The sequence below is a fragment of the Scyliorhinus canicula genome, chromosome 6 (assembly GCF_902713615.1).
Source record: "Scyliorhinus canicula chromosome 6, sScyCan1.1, whole genome shotgun sequence".
In the NCBI taxonomy this organism is placed as follows: Eukaryota; Metazoa; Chordata; class Chondrichthyes; order Carcharhiniformes; family Scyliorhinidae; genus Scyliorhinus; species Scyliorhinus canicula.
The window spans coordinates 157,945,691-157,960,941 of record NC_052151.1 but is presented as its reverse complement, the minus strand read 5'-3'; positions in this window follow the sequence as shown (position 1 = coordinate 157,960,941).

Genomic DNA, 15,251 nt, shown 5'->3' with positions numbered 1-15,251 from the left:
CAAACACGGCAGCACAGTAGCACAGTGGTTAGCACAGTTGCTTCACAACTACAGGGTCCCAGGTTCGATTCGCGGCTTGGGTCACTGCCTGTGCGGAGTCTGCTTGTTCTCCCCGTGTGTGCGTGGGTTTCCTCCGGGTGCTCCGGTTTCCTCCCACCGTCCAAAAATGTGCAGGTTAGGTAGATTGGCCATGCTAAATTGGCCTTAGTGCCCTTAAGTGGGGTCACTGGGTTACGGGGATAGGGTGGAGGCGTTGGCTTAAGTAGATGATCTTTCCAAGGGCCGGAGCAGGCTTGATGAACCGAATGGCCTCCTACTGCACTGTAAATTATATGATTCTATACCTACCCTAAATATCGCGCTGTGCCTGACCTTTAAAGAACACAGAAAATTAAATTTCCTGATCACACATTTACCCTGCGCCGCCACAGTCGGGGGAGGGCTAATCCGTGGGCAGGGGGGGCATTATTCGGGGTTTGGGGCACTGTTGTGGGACGTTCAGGGGCGCATGAGTCGGCCGAAGGGGGGGACTATTTCACGGGCTGGGTCCGTGAGCGGCATGAAGCATGGCCCGGCCACAGATCCGGCAACTCTCCAGGCCGTATGAGCACCTAGAGCCAGGTGCTGTACCCTGCCTGGCTGCTAGGAGCCCCCCCCCCCCCCTCCCCGGAACAGAGAATTGGTGGCCGTTTTGCACCAGTTTTCCTGGCAAAACACTAAGGTTTTCATGCCGGCGTGGGGACTTCGTCTCCCAAACAGAGAATCCAGCCCAATGACTCTGCCACAGTCATGACATAAACCATAAAACCTATTAGGAAGATAGGCAGTAGTTGGAGGACGGGTTGTGGTGCGAGGCTCTGCATTGGGTGAATGCTATGTCGCCATGTGTGAGGTTAGAGTTCATACAGTTGCAGGTAGCGCATAAGGCCCATTTGACCAAATATAGGATGAGGAGGTTGTTTGTGGGAGTGGAGGATAAGTGTGAGCATTTTGGGAGGGGCCTAGCTAATCATGTGCACATGTTCAGGTCGTGTCCTCAGCTCTGGGTTCTGGGTTTCCTACTTTAGCACCATGTTGGCGATTCTAGAAATAGACTGAAGCCGTTGGGGGCCCCTTAGGGACCATATTTGGGGATTCAGAGCTGCGGGAGCTGCAGACAGAGGTGGAGGCTGATGTTCTGGCCTTCGCCTCGCTGATTTTTCGAAGGCAGATGCTGCTGGGGTGGAGGTCAGCTTCTCCACCCAGTGTCTCAGTAAGCTGGGGGATCTTATAGAGTTTTTATATCTCAGGAAAGTTAAGTACACCACAAGCAGGGCAATTGAGGGATTCTACCGGGGATGGCAGCAGTTTAGCCTGTACTTTAAAGTGCTGGTCACCGTTAGTTGTTAGGTCGGGGGAAGGAAGGAGGAAGTTGGGGGGACGAGTCTTTCTGTTGGGGTCTTTTGCGCTGGCGGGTTACGCAGGGTGGGTTATTATTGTTTCACTGTTTCTGTATAAAATTGAAAGAGTTGAATAAAAATATTTTTAAAAACATAGACACTTTACTTTTAAAAGGCAGTATCGAAATTGGATGGTGTACCTGAACAAAATGTATTCCCGAGGGTCAGGTGACTATTTTTGTGGTTTCTACACAAGTTTTAATCCATTTCTGAACATATCTTTGGCAGGTTATTAAAATGTAAATGTTTGTTCCAGAGGACCTTCCATTGAACAGATATTGGGATGCAAGCCCCCCATACAGAATTTATATTTACTGCAGTCTCGATATTTACAGAAACTCAGATGGGCCCCCAGATGGGATATTTGCAAACTCAAAACCTAACACTGAAGGGTAACAAGGAACAATGTTTTCACAAGCGGACATACATTTTATCACACACCTTGTATTGTGTGGCAAATTGCTTAGCCATCAACCATTTTTAAAAATAATAATAAATAATAATATAATAATAATTGTTTATTAATAATAATCTTTGTGTGGGGAATGGGAAACATGAATACTGTTGTCATATGACAAAGCAGCTTAAGTTAGCAAATATCTTATTTATTCTAAGTACAGCCCAGAGATATAGGGCGGGATTCTCCCGCAATTGGCGCGGCGGCCAGTACTGGCGTCAAGAGCAGCGTGAAACACTCTGGCGCGGGCCGCTCAGCACTTTCGGGTGCTAGGCCGGTGCTGGAGGGATGGGCACCGCGCCACCAGCGCCGAAGGGTTGCCGCTGGCCGGCACGAGTTGGCTCATGCGCAGAACTGCCGGCGTGTTTCCTGCGCATGCGCAGGGGGTTTCTACTCTGCTCCTCGCAGAGGCCGGCGCAGAGGGAAAGAGTGTCCCCACAGCACAGGCCCGCCCGCAGATCGGTGGGCCCCGATCGCGGGCCAGGCCACCATGGGAGCTCCCCCAGGACCGGATTCCCCCCAAGGACCCCGCTAGCCATCCTCCAAGCCAGATCCCGCTGGGATGGACCATGTCTATTTCACGCCGGCGGGACTGGTCGAAAATGAGTGGTGGCCCATCGGGGCCTGGAGAATTGCCGGGGGGACCCGACCGGCGCGGCATGAACCCTGCCCAAAAACCGGCGCCAGAGAATTCGGCAGCCGCCGTCAGAGCTGCGGGCGGGATTCTCGCCATCACCCCAGGGATTCTCCGACCCGGTCGGAGTATCCCACCCATAGTCTCGGATACGAAGACCAGAAGGAAGACATCTCACCCAGAACAAGAGAGGGTCTGCCTCAAACATCCACAATAGGGGGAGAAGTACGGCTAATTTTTTTTTCATGAAGATTATAGTTCTTGACTACAGCAGCCAGAAACCTGCTATTACTTTAAGTATCATTATGAGTTCATCACCAGAAACCTCCAACCTTCATTTTCCTTCTTCAATGAACTGAAGAGGTTCAGTTTCTTTCGAATCATAGAATTTACAGTGCAGAAGGAGGCCATTCGGCCCATCGAGTCTGCACTGGCCCTTACAAAGTGCACGCTATTGAAGCCCACGTATCTACCCTGTCCCCGTAACCCAGTAACCCCCACTTAACATTTTTCGGACACTAAGGGCAATTTATCATGGGCAATCCACCTAACCTGCACATGTTTGGACTGTGGGAGGAAACTGGAGCACCCGGAGGAAACCCATGCATACACAGGGAGAACGTGCAGACTCCGCACAGACAGTGACCCAGCAGGGAATCGAACCTGGGAACCTGAAGCTGTGAAGCAACTAGGCTAACCACTATGCTACAGTGCTGCCCACGGTAATAATGATAATAATATAATAATAATAATTGGTTTTTCTCCAGGCCCCGATGGGCCGCCACCCGTTTTCGACCAGTCCTGCCGGCGTGAAATAGACATGGTCCATGAACGTTCAACAACTATCTTGGAGAAACAGAGTAATAAGGCTTCTGTGAGTGCATGTTACATCTTTAGAAATCATCTTGTGTGTGTGTGTGTGTGTTCGCCTGTGTAAATGTGGAATGAGCATTTGTTGCATAGTTTTAGGTGCTGTGAAAAATAAACGTTTACCCCTTCTTTTGATTTAAATTTACCAGAAAGTCTGTTTTCCATCTATTATTAAAAGTAACAGCTCTCAAGGGATTAAACAAACTTCACAAAATTAGATCTTGTTGCAGTCAGTCGAGCAATGGGAAAAGGGAGAAATTATCCCACTTTCCACTGTCCGTAACAGTACATCCTACTCAAGAGTGTAGAGGAATGGAGCAAACAGTATGACCATGTGATACTTTAGAATATCGTTGAACTGTCAAAATGTTAAAACCTTTGCTTCACGGCAAAGTGCTTCACAATGGCTTTGGTTTACATATGGGACTTGTTGCATCAGCTCTGCAGAATTGCTTTATGTGTTTTATGAACCATGCTGGAGAGGATATCCTGGCCTCTTAAGAGCCAACAGAGTACTTTTTTGTTGGTCAAATAAGAAGTGAATGATGGATTGCCTCAAAATGAAGACATTATGACTACTGTTGGGGCAGTAGACGTTGGCCCACATGATCCAATGCAGCTTGGTGTAGACTAGCAGTATATTAATAGAATGATTGCCTTTTCAGTTCATAATGTCCCACTATTGTGTGTTGGTGAAAGGCTAAATGTGCACAATCAATGCCTTGATCCTTATGAAATCCAGTCACGTAGTTCAATAAGATGAAAGCTGAGCAGGTGAAGATGCCGCATGGAATTTCTGTAGATAATGCTGCTACATTGTCCAATGGGAGAATTAACTTATGCCGGTGAAGGAACACCACAGGCTATTAAGACTGTTGTGTACTACTTTGTATAACGGTATGGCAGTATTTTGCTAAGAGAGTTGACATTAAAACACATGGAAAGGTGCAAAGTTGCTTCATTTGATTATAAATATACAATAAACATGTTTGTTGTTAAGCGGCATGGTGGCACAGTGGTTAGCACTGGGTTCAATTCTGGCTTTGGGTGGCTTCTGTGTGGGGTTTGCACTTTTTCCCTGTGTGCATGGGTTTCCTCTGTGTTCTCCAGTTTCCTCCCATAGTCCAAAGATGTGCAGGTTAGGTGGATTGGCCATGCTAAATTGCCCCTTAGTCTGAAGGGAAGTGCAGGTTAGGTGGGATTATGGGGTAGGGGAGGAGGCTTGGGTAGAATGCTCATGGGGCTGGTGCAGTCTCAACAGGCCGAATGGCCTCCTACTGCACCTTAGGGATTCCATGATTAAGTGTTGGGTCTATATCGGTTGGTCTAATGAAGAGAAAAGAACAATACAGCGTAGGTACAAGCCCTTCAGCCCTCTCAGCCTGCACCGGTCATGATACCAACCTTTGCCAAAACCCTAAGTACTTCCTTGTGCCGTATCCCTCTATACTCATCCTATCCATGTGTTTGTCAAGATGCCTTTTGAATGCCGTTAATGTATCTGCTTCCAAACCACCCTGGCAATGCGTTCCAGGCACTCACCACCCTCTGCGTAAAAAAAAACCTGCCTCACACATCGCCTCCAAACCTTGCCCCACGGACCTTAACCCCTTGGTGACTGACCCCTCCACCATGGGAAAGAGTGCCTGCCCATCCATGCCCCTCATAATCTTGTAGGCCTCTATCAGGTCACCCCTCAACCTCCATCTTTCTAACAGTCTATTAGAAGGCTATTCAGCTTCTCCACATACTCCAGACCAGGCAAGATCATGGTAAGCTTCCTTTGCACCCTCTCTAAAGCCTCCACATGCTTCTGGTAGTGTGGCGACCAGAATTCTGCGCAATATTCCAAGTAAATGTATTCATAGTCTTAGGTCGTTGAACAGCAAACATTTATTAAGTATTAGATTCAGATACCGGGCGGTCCCTGCAGTTGTGGGAAGCCAGCCAGAGATGCAAACCCAAGTCTTCCCTCACTCTGACTGCCGCCTTGTGGAAAGGTGCATATATTTACCTTCTTCACCTGTGCTTGAGGGCAAAGTACAAAATCCTGCAAGAATCTGTTTCCCTGGAAGGAGCCGGAGGCACAGACGTTGAGAGCAGTAGTCACTTTGACGGCAACTGGGAAAGCATGGTCACCAGTTTCAGTTGGCAGGTCTTGTTCCTACAGTTTGGATGACACCTGACATAAGACTCTGAACCAGCGGAGAGTCTAGAGCACTGCACATAGACATATACAGGAAACTAATCCCCTGCCTTATCTTGTGGATATTGCCTCCTGTGAGCTGCAACTCTCTGTTCATCCCCTCTCTCTGTGGAGCAGCAGGTTTGTGAGAAAATGTGGCTGCTGCTTCTCTTGCTGTCGATGCTGCTGACCCTCTTGTTTAACTTAGTCCTGATCGGAAGCCCAAACTAAAATAGGATGAGCAGCATCCAACTATTTTGATTCACATAAAAAACCAAGTAAACTGAATCAAATTAACTGATGGACAAATTAAAACGACAGTGCCTTAAAGGGAAACTCCCTTAAACAAACAGTGAATCACAAAATAAACATAAAACAATAAAGCAAAATGTGATAAACGAGGTCAATAAGGCACCCCAGCCTCTGTAGTGCCCAATGGACATGAAAGGTCCCAAGGGTGCCAGTGGACACCGTCATCCCTGGTCATCCTGCCGCAAATATAGCCACAGTAGAGGAGCAGACAGTCAGGTCAGACAATGTCCTTGGTCACCCGCTGCCTGGACCTGTTATGGCAAGTTTGGCCATGCCCAGAAGCAGTTTCATCAGGATGTCCTCCTCCTTCCCTGCCCCTCTCTGCACTGGGTGTCCATAGATTAGGAGCATGGCACTGAAGTGCAAACAAAACTGCAACAAAAGGTTTATTTAAGTAACTGAAAAGGGAGTGCAGCCTATACCAACCTATATGAACATGGTCTATGGATTTCACAAGGCTGCAAAAAGGGCATGTATCTGGGGAGTCCGTAAACTGATGCTTCCTATGGTTGTATGGTACTGCTCCATGCAACACTCTCCACCCAAGGTCCATGATGTTAAATAGGGAGGAATCCTCCATAGAGGGACCTCCGCTCAGGACCTCCTCTGCCGGATTTAACAAGGCGTGCAAGGTGTGCCCGAGTGGTGGGTGAGGGCAAGGAAGGAAAGGGTGTGAAGCGAAGCCCATACAGGAAATCTCTCCACACCGTACAAAAGGGCATGGAGGGCATTTCCATGAGGCAGCTCAGGCTGTGGGGCCCCAGTGCCAAAGTGGGAGGTCGGGACTTGGGGCCAGTGTGAAATTCCGTCCAAGCAGGAGTATACTCAGACAGGGGCCCACCACACATCTGTGCTGCTTCAAAACTACGAGTGCCTTTTGGTCTGAGCACAACAGTTTTTTTTTTGTCCTTTTTTTTCTTCCCCCTACCCGTTACCACCCTAATCTTCCCCTAATCTCCCCCAATCACATAATCTTCCCCCATCCCTTACCGCCCTAATCTTCCCACCCCCAATCCTCCACCCTTACTGCCCTAATCATCCGCCCACGCTCTTACCCCCCTCCAGTCATCCCCCAACCCTTACCCACTCCAATCTCTCCCCCACCCCTTACCCACCCCAATCTTCCACTCCCTCCTTTACCCACCCCAATCTTCTCCACCCCTGAAACTCCCCCCACCCCTGAATCTCCCCTATAACCTCCCCTAATCCTGTAATCTTACCCCCACACCTTAATCCCTAATCCCACTCCCACCTCTTTATCCCCAATTCTTCCCCCCACCTCCTTATCCCCCAATCCTGAACACCACTCACTTTCCCCCACCCCCTCACCTAATCATCACCCTCTACTCTCTTACTTCCCCTAATCTTCCCCCACATCCTTACCTCACCTAATCTTCACTCCTACCCCCTTACCTTCCCCTTGAGCCCCAATCTCCCTCACTCCCCCCCCCCCCCCCATTTCTCCTCCTAACCCTTTACTCCCCATATTGTCCCCTACTCCCTGGCACCCTAATCTTCCCAACATACCCTCTTATCTTCCCCCACCGCTATCCTCCACTCCCACCACATTACCTCTCCTAAACTTCCTCCCAATCTCCCCTACCTTCCCCATCCCCAATCTCCCTCTATCTCCCTAATCTTCCCCCACCCACTTACCCCCAAACTTCCCCTACAGCCTCTAATCTTCCCCATATTCCTTTACCCCTAATCTCCCCCCCCCCCCCCCACTCCCTTAACTCCCCAAATCTTCGCTCCCAGCCGCATAACTCCCCATAGAGCCCCAATGTCCCCCACCCCCTAATCTCCCCCAACCCTTTACTCCCCAGATCTTCCCCCCATCCCCCACCTCCCCTCCCATCACCTTATCTCTCCTAATCTTGGAGGAGTTCTGTCCAGTGTCTCAGGCGAATGGTGACCTTGGCCTCCAGCTCCTGCCAATTCATCGGCCCAGGATTCCTTAACTGGACAAAGATGAACTCCCAAGTAGAGGAGACTGTTTCTGCTCCAGGTAAAAAGGAGAAATCAGATGCAAAAACCTCCCAAATGTGAAAGTCACCTCTAAAGTGGTAGAAATTTTAGTGAAAGTAAACCTTCAAGACGAGCAAAATCCTTTCAAACAATTAGGCAAGAAAGAAGTTATGGGGTTTCAACGCCTGTGGAATTTTAGCTTGTTGTTACTTCAATCCCCTCAATTGCCACTGTGCCTTGCTTTCTCTGCCAAGTTGCAGGAAGCTCTGGAAACCTGTGCAACCACAATTAAAGATGACAATCCCTGTTAAAAAAGCTCAATTAATATTGAATTTGGCAATTTCTTATCAGCAGCCTAACACACTGCAGTTTAATGCAGAAGTCGACGGGTTAAGTAAGCTTCAAACCCCACCTACTCCCAAACCCACTCACCTTTGTAAATTCAGAGTGGAAGATCACACGTTTATTCTCTAACCCCCTTGCCATATCGTGTTGGAAGAGGACGCGCATTTCGCTACAAGGAAGAATAATTGGTGTTCCTCCGAGCAATTAGCATTAAAGAAGGTCGCTAAATAAAATAAATTGGTCTAATATTGAGTCGTGTTTTTGTAGTTATTTGCTATGGCTGTACTTATTCTACCTGATAAACCACACAGGCAAGACCAACATTTTGGTACGTTCATCCAGAATTGAAGCTCTTCAAATATTATGTTAGGTGTGCTAAATAAAAGCAAAGAAATTCCATAGAAATATGTTAATTACTCATGCACTAATATTCAAGAAGCTTCATTATAAAGCATCCACAGAAATGAAACAGAGGTACATTTTATAATTCAGTATTACGCCTCACAGTCTCACAAGCTAAAATTGTGGCCTTGTTGAAAATGTAAAATACATTCAAGGATTAACAGCCACTGCGGTGTGTATGTGTAAGGCTTTAATTTCTGAGCATGGAGGTGGTCGGTGAAGTACAGATGAGGAATTTCTTTGCATGATATCTGGATTATAGTAAACGCAGCCACCTCCACAGTGGCTATTATAAATGGTATGCTCGACCTCTCAAACTGAAATAAGTTTTAATCATTTTTTAAGTAAGATTGACTGTCAGCATGGAACAGAGATACCTCAAAAATCATAATAACTACTGGGATGATGTTTATTTTTAAACATTCACTCAAAATAGAATTCATTTTTTTTTAAGTAAGAAAGGGGAGCGCAAAATTGAAGGAGAAAAATGTTGATTTGGGAGTGAATGAATTCCCAACTAAAGTAGCAAATGCGGCAGTAATCGCCATCCTTTTAAAAGTCAATACACAAGTGTTTTAAAAATAAAAACAGAAAGTGCTGGTAAAACTCATGTCTGACAGCACCCAGAAAGAAAAGCTGAGTTTACATTTTGAGTCGAAGGTGAAGCGGAGCTTTTCAGAAGAAGAGTCATATTCGGCTCAAAACATTAACTCTGTTTTTCTCTCTCTAAAGGTTCAGCCAGACATGAGCTTTTCAACTGCTTTTTGGTATTATTTTAGCATTCCAGCATTTGCTGTTATTACATATTTGTTTTGGAATGTTTCACAGCACTACTACAAATATAAATGTCCAATTCATGGGGTAGAAATTGAAAGGTGTTTTGTACATTTCCTGAATCCAAAACAGGCACAATAATGCCATTTTTCTGCAGTGAGAACTTCCAATTTGAATAGGACCAGAAATTTCACACCACCATACTAGTTTGGGCACTTTGCTAGCTATTACGAGGGGTTGCCTGTAACAAATGCAGACAGCATCTGGGTCCTGAGCCAACGGATGTTTATGTGCACTTGAAACATTAAGTGTGCGTCTGCCGGAATCGGCCGGTCGATCCCACGAGAGACCTCTTACAGGATTGCCGACGGTCAAACAAGATGTCGCGAGACGTTGCGATGTGGATCCTGACCACAATAGACGGGACCCAGATTTGAGTGTTAAGGGAGATTAAAACTTCATTTAACTCTGCCCAGTTAACCGGCACTCGGGATCTAGCAGCCTCGCCGAGGAGACCCCAGCCAGTTGCCATGTAGCACTGGTCCCCACAAACGGAGACCAGATGGAAGGGCACTTGGAGGGAACTTTGCAGGTGATCGGAGGCCCCCCAGGTGGTTGGTTTCTGGGCAAGGTGACACCGTGGCACTGCTTTTTTTAATATAAATTTAGAGTATCCAATTAATTTTTTCCAATTAAGGGGCAATTTAGCTTGCCCAATCCACCTACCCTGCACATCTTTGGGTTGTGGGGGAAAAACCCATGCAAACATGGGGAGAATGTACAAACTCCACACAATAGTTGCCCAGACCCGGGATTGAACCTGCAACCTGGGCGCCGTGAATACCGTGGCACTGCTGATGTGACACGGGCACCTTGGCACCCTGGCATTGCTAATTTGGCACCCTGGCAGCACCTCATAGGCACCCTAGCAGTGCAAACCTGGTGCCAGTCTGGCCCTGCCAATGTGCCCAGGTGGCACTGCCAGAGTGCCAAATTGGAAGTGCCAATATGCCCAGGTAGTATTTTGCCCCTCTGGGGATTGGGCCTGGGGGTGCCCTGCCCATATGAGGTGCAGGGAGCCTGAGGACCCCAAACAGGTGAGTTGGGGGGAGGGGTCCAGGGGTTGCGTCATAGGGTCGGGAGTTCAGAGCACCACTGATCTCTTCCTGCACTTACAAACGGAGCTTCTCAGTGCAGGAAATGAGACTGACTGCAGCTTTGGTGAGGTGTTCCCCGCTGAGACCCCCCCAAAAAAACAGAATGCATTTGGCACAAGGAACAACCCTACTCATCCCACCCAGAAAGGACTGTGATTATGTTTTATTAGATTGTGCGCTAATTCTTTAATTTGTCTAGCAAATTACGGTGGGCAGTAGTCAGTGAGATGATTATGCAAGTGATCGCAAGTGATTATTTCCATTCACGGGTCTTTAGTTAGTCATTTAAACTGGGCCATGTTTTTAGTTGTTAAGGAAGAAATTGTTTCTGGTGACACCAGCAATCAAAATCAGTTTGCTTTGTACACAATCATCCAATAGGTGACTGATGCACAGTTCATGAGGCATCACCAGTTCATTAGCTTCGCAATTAAGGCAGTCAAGCAGCAAGGGTGAATACTGGAATTTACCCACACATCCCGATTCCCACAAGCACACTGCATCATTATAGACTGCCGGCAGGTAACACAGTGTGTTCCCCATCACCAACCACCTTTTCAACAAGAAGGGCTTCCATTCGAGCACAGATAGTGAGTGACTCATTCAGATTGGCTTATTCTTTCATTGATGTCATCTTCACCCCATAAGGTTGACTGTGCACGATTCTACACGTCTGCCTGTCTCATCCTTATACATTCTGCAAATCAATTACATTCAGTCCATTATATTTATCATTCATTTTCTCTTCTGCTTTCCCCTCCTATATTTCCTATCGACCTTCATCTCTGATAACTGCCTCAGTCCATCATCTGCTCCAATTAGGTGACTGAAGTCGTGCATCTTTTTCACTTTGATGTTCTGCACGAATTACCTCTTTTCTGCAGCCAGTTCATACAGGTAAATGCCTGGTTTCTTAGCAACAGTCATGTCACTTTCATACTGGTCAGTCTTCAAAGGCCCCTCGGTTGCACCTGGACCATCAGCTGGTAGACTGGTCAAGGCCTATTACCTGGTCAATTGGCTTGTGGCGCCTACCAGAAATCTGGACACAGATGCTTAGAGCCAATAATATGAGTAAGATTCTCCTGGTTCCAAAAAGGCAGGGCTGTAGGCGGGAATGGGGGTAAAATTTGAAGATGGTTTATCGTTGGATGACTCCCTGGCATACTCCCATTTTGTCAGAGGCGGGGTCAATGCAGAAGTGCTGGCCATTGAAACCAAGGTTCCATGTTTGGAGCTTCAATGCAGCTAAGAATGAAGGTCCATACTCTTAATTATTTGCTGTAAACTATAAAATCTTGCTATGAGAAAGAAAGTTGCATTAGAGCTGTCTGAGAAGGAAAAAGAGGCAAAAGAGGATCAAGAAAAGATAAGGAACCAGAGGACGCACATGAAAAGCAAGGCCCTGCGGTAAATATCGAGCTGTGAGGACATATTCTCCTGAATCACCCTTCGCCTCCTAAGATCATCAACACTCCTCTCTGATCCAGTTGTGACCCCACCATATTAATGCCATATCAAACAATTTAATTTCCGCTTTTACATCACTAAGCTTATGAACACGAAGGACACAGATAGGAAAGGTGTTCCAGGATTTTGATAGCTGCAAAGGAGGAATGGTGACGTGTGGCGGGATTCTGCAAAAACTGGCGGGGCGGGCAACTCCGGCGCGAAGAAGTGGCGTGAACTACTCCGGCGTCGGGCCGTCCCAAAGGTGCGGAATCCTCCGCACCTTCAGGGGCTAGGCCGGCCTCGGAGTGGTTTGCGCCTTGCCAGCGGCGCGGAAGGGGCTTGGCACCACGCCAAACGGCGCCGAAGGGCCTCCACCGGCCGGCACATGCGCGGGAGCGCCAGTGTGCGCTGGCCTCATCCCAGCGCATGCGCAGAGGGGGGTTCATCTCTGCGTCGGCCACCGCGGACTGTTATAGCGGCCGACGCGGAAGAATAGAGTGCACGCCATGGCACAGGCCCGCCCGTGCATCAGTGTGCCCCGATCGCGGGCCAGGCCACCGTGGGGGCACCTCCCAGGGCCAGATCCCCCCCATGCCCCCCCCCCCCCCCCGAGGATCCCAGAGGCCGCCTATGCAGCCAGGTCCCACCGGCAAATATCTGGTGTAATATACTGGCCGAAAACGGGTGGCCACTAGCCCATCATGGGCCGGAGAATCGCTAGGTGTATCTGCAGGTAAAGGGCTGCATGGCTGCTTTCCCCCCACCAGATGGAGGATCAGTGCAGCTTTGGAGCCATTTTTTCGGAAGTAAAACACCACTGCACCCATGCCGCAGCACTTAGTCTTCAAATCAGAGAGTTCAGCCCCCTGTTTCAGGGCTCTCCCGCAATTCTCCCACCTTAGCGGGATTTACGGCAGCGCAACGGGACCATATTTTCCACAAAGCATTCCAGATCACAATTTATTGTGCATGGATATGTTTCCCTGTGTCACTCCTGGTTCTTTTGCCAATTAGCTTAAATCTGTGTCCTAAACTACTAACTCTCCTGCCACTGATAACAGATTCTCCTCAAACCTGTTCTTTTGGTCTTAATTTTAATTTGGTAATAGTTATCATTTCATATTCTATAATGCTGTGTGAATGGATGAATGCTGTATAAACTTGTTTCACCTTTTTAAATGTATGATCCAATTTGAATACAGCTTTATCTTTAAATGTGTCTGTCAGCCCATATATTTTAACATTGCAATCTCCTGTGTCTATCTTCCAGCGCTTTCTTGTCATGGGTTGATATAGTCTATCAATCTTGAGTAATCCAAAAAATGTTTATGACAATTCAAAAGCCACTTTTTGCAATTCCTCACAGCACATAGCACTGGAATGGCTGTAGGAATAGATGCATGTTATGATAAACGCAAATAATATCCACCTAAATGAGTAAATTAGCGATTAAGTGCATTGCTGCCCAAATAAAATCTCAACCTTTGCTTTACTAAAATGGTATTGGATGGGATGTTTTAGTAAGGTAAGTCATGGAACCTAAATAAATACTTGGCTCACATATTTCACAGTTTGATATCATTCTTTAACTTTGTTTCCTCCCACCAAAAAAATATTTTCCTGACCGCAATTTAGCACTCTGGCCGTTATTCTAAAACTCCTGCAACAAAGAAGTTCATTCTATTCAATACAATCTACCCAAAGTTCAGAACAGGCTCTATTTATTTTTTGTTTGGCCTGACCTGCAAATTAAAAGATAATGGCCGGGATTCTCCGGGTCTGCGCTGGGTCGGAGAATCGCCGCTGACAGCGAAAATTCCCGCCACGCCGCTCCGACGCAAGGACGCAATTTACCGGCGACCGGAGAATCGGCGCCAGTCATACACGTGCAGTCGACGCGGCGCTGGTTGGAGGCCCTTGAAAGAGGCCCCCACAGCGATTTACCGCGGTCGACCGGCCGAGTTCCCGCCGGCGTGGTTCACAAATGGTACCACCAGGCGGGAGCTTGGACCCGCGGCCACGGTGACCGTCCTGGTTGGGGGGGGGGGGGGGGGGGGATACGACTCCGAGGAGAGCCTCCACGAAGGCCAGGCCCGCGATGGGGGGGGCTACCGCTCAGCAGGCACACGCAATCTGGCGGGGGGGCTACCTTCTTCCAGGCAGGTCCGCTGTGTCGCTACGCCATGTTGTGCGGCGCCGACGCAGAAATGGCCACCACGCGCATGCGCGGACCCGCGCTGGCAGTGTTGGGCTGCGTATTGGCGTCAGAGCTGTGTGGAGCACTCCGGCGCCGCGCTGGCCCCCTGTGGGCTATTGAATCGCTAGGGCAAGAGGCCTATTGACGCCGACGTGAAACACTCCGGTGTTTACGCTGGCGTCAACACTTAGCCGGGATTTTGGAGAATCCCGGCCAATTTCACGACAGCAGTTTGAGAGAGGAACATTATAGCACTTGTGTAGCACCTTACCTTGGAGGAACAGCCCTTGGTGTGTGGTAGCGCAGGGAAAGAGAGGGTGGTGGTGTGAAATTAAATCCAGTCTGCCACCCAAGTTATCCCAATAAAAGGTTTTTCCTCAAACCTTTCTGTCAGGAGGGCGGCCTCACGTGCCTGGCTGCCCTTTCAGCTGGCACGAGGATGGTCTGCAGGTTGCACACACAATGACTACTGAAGCAGCAGCAACTAGCGCACACACACACACGCACACACACACACACACATATATATACAGTATTAAATGCTGTAAGCGCCTGAGCAAAGAAGTCAGTCCAGCAATATTGCTGGAACCATCAACCGCTTTGCAAACTGTGTTTTATTGGTGCCACTTAAACTTCGGAAAATGTTTTATCACTCCCTCCCCAGCTACCACCACCATCTGAATTATAGGCCAGCTCTATTCCTGCATTGGTCATATTTACTATAGAGTGAACAGCCCCTGTGGGGTGTTTAGCACATTCAGCTTCTGAAAGGATAAAAAAAGATGAATGCTGTCAGTTAAAGTTCAGCAAGATTGCAAAATACAAATGAATAAGTATAAAACATAGATTTGCTGTATTTGGCCCAATGCCAACTGCCCATCTGCCCCACACAGTATTTACTGTTGGCCCTCCCGGCCAACCTCTCAATCCTGTCTAGTAAATCACGTTAAACTCTGAACAGTGATTTGTCAAATGTACAGGCTTTTCTGAATGTTTGAGGGATTAGAATGCAGATATTTCTCAAATGGTGAGACCATTGCAGTAGCTAAAGCTGAATTG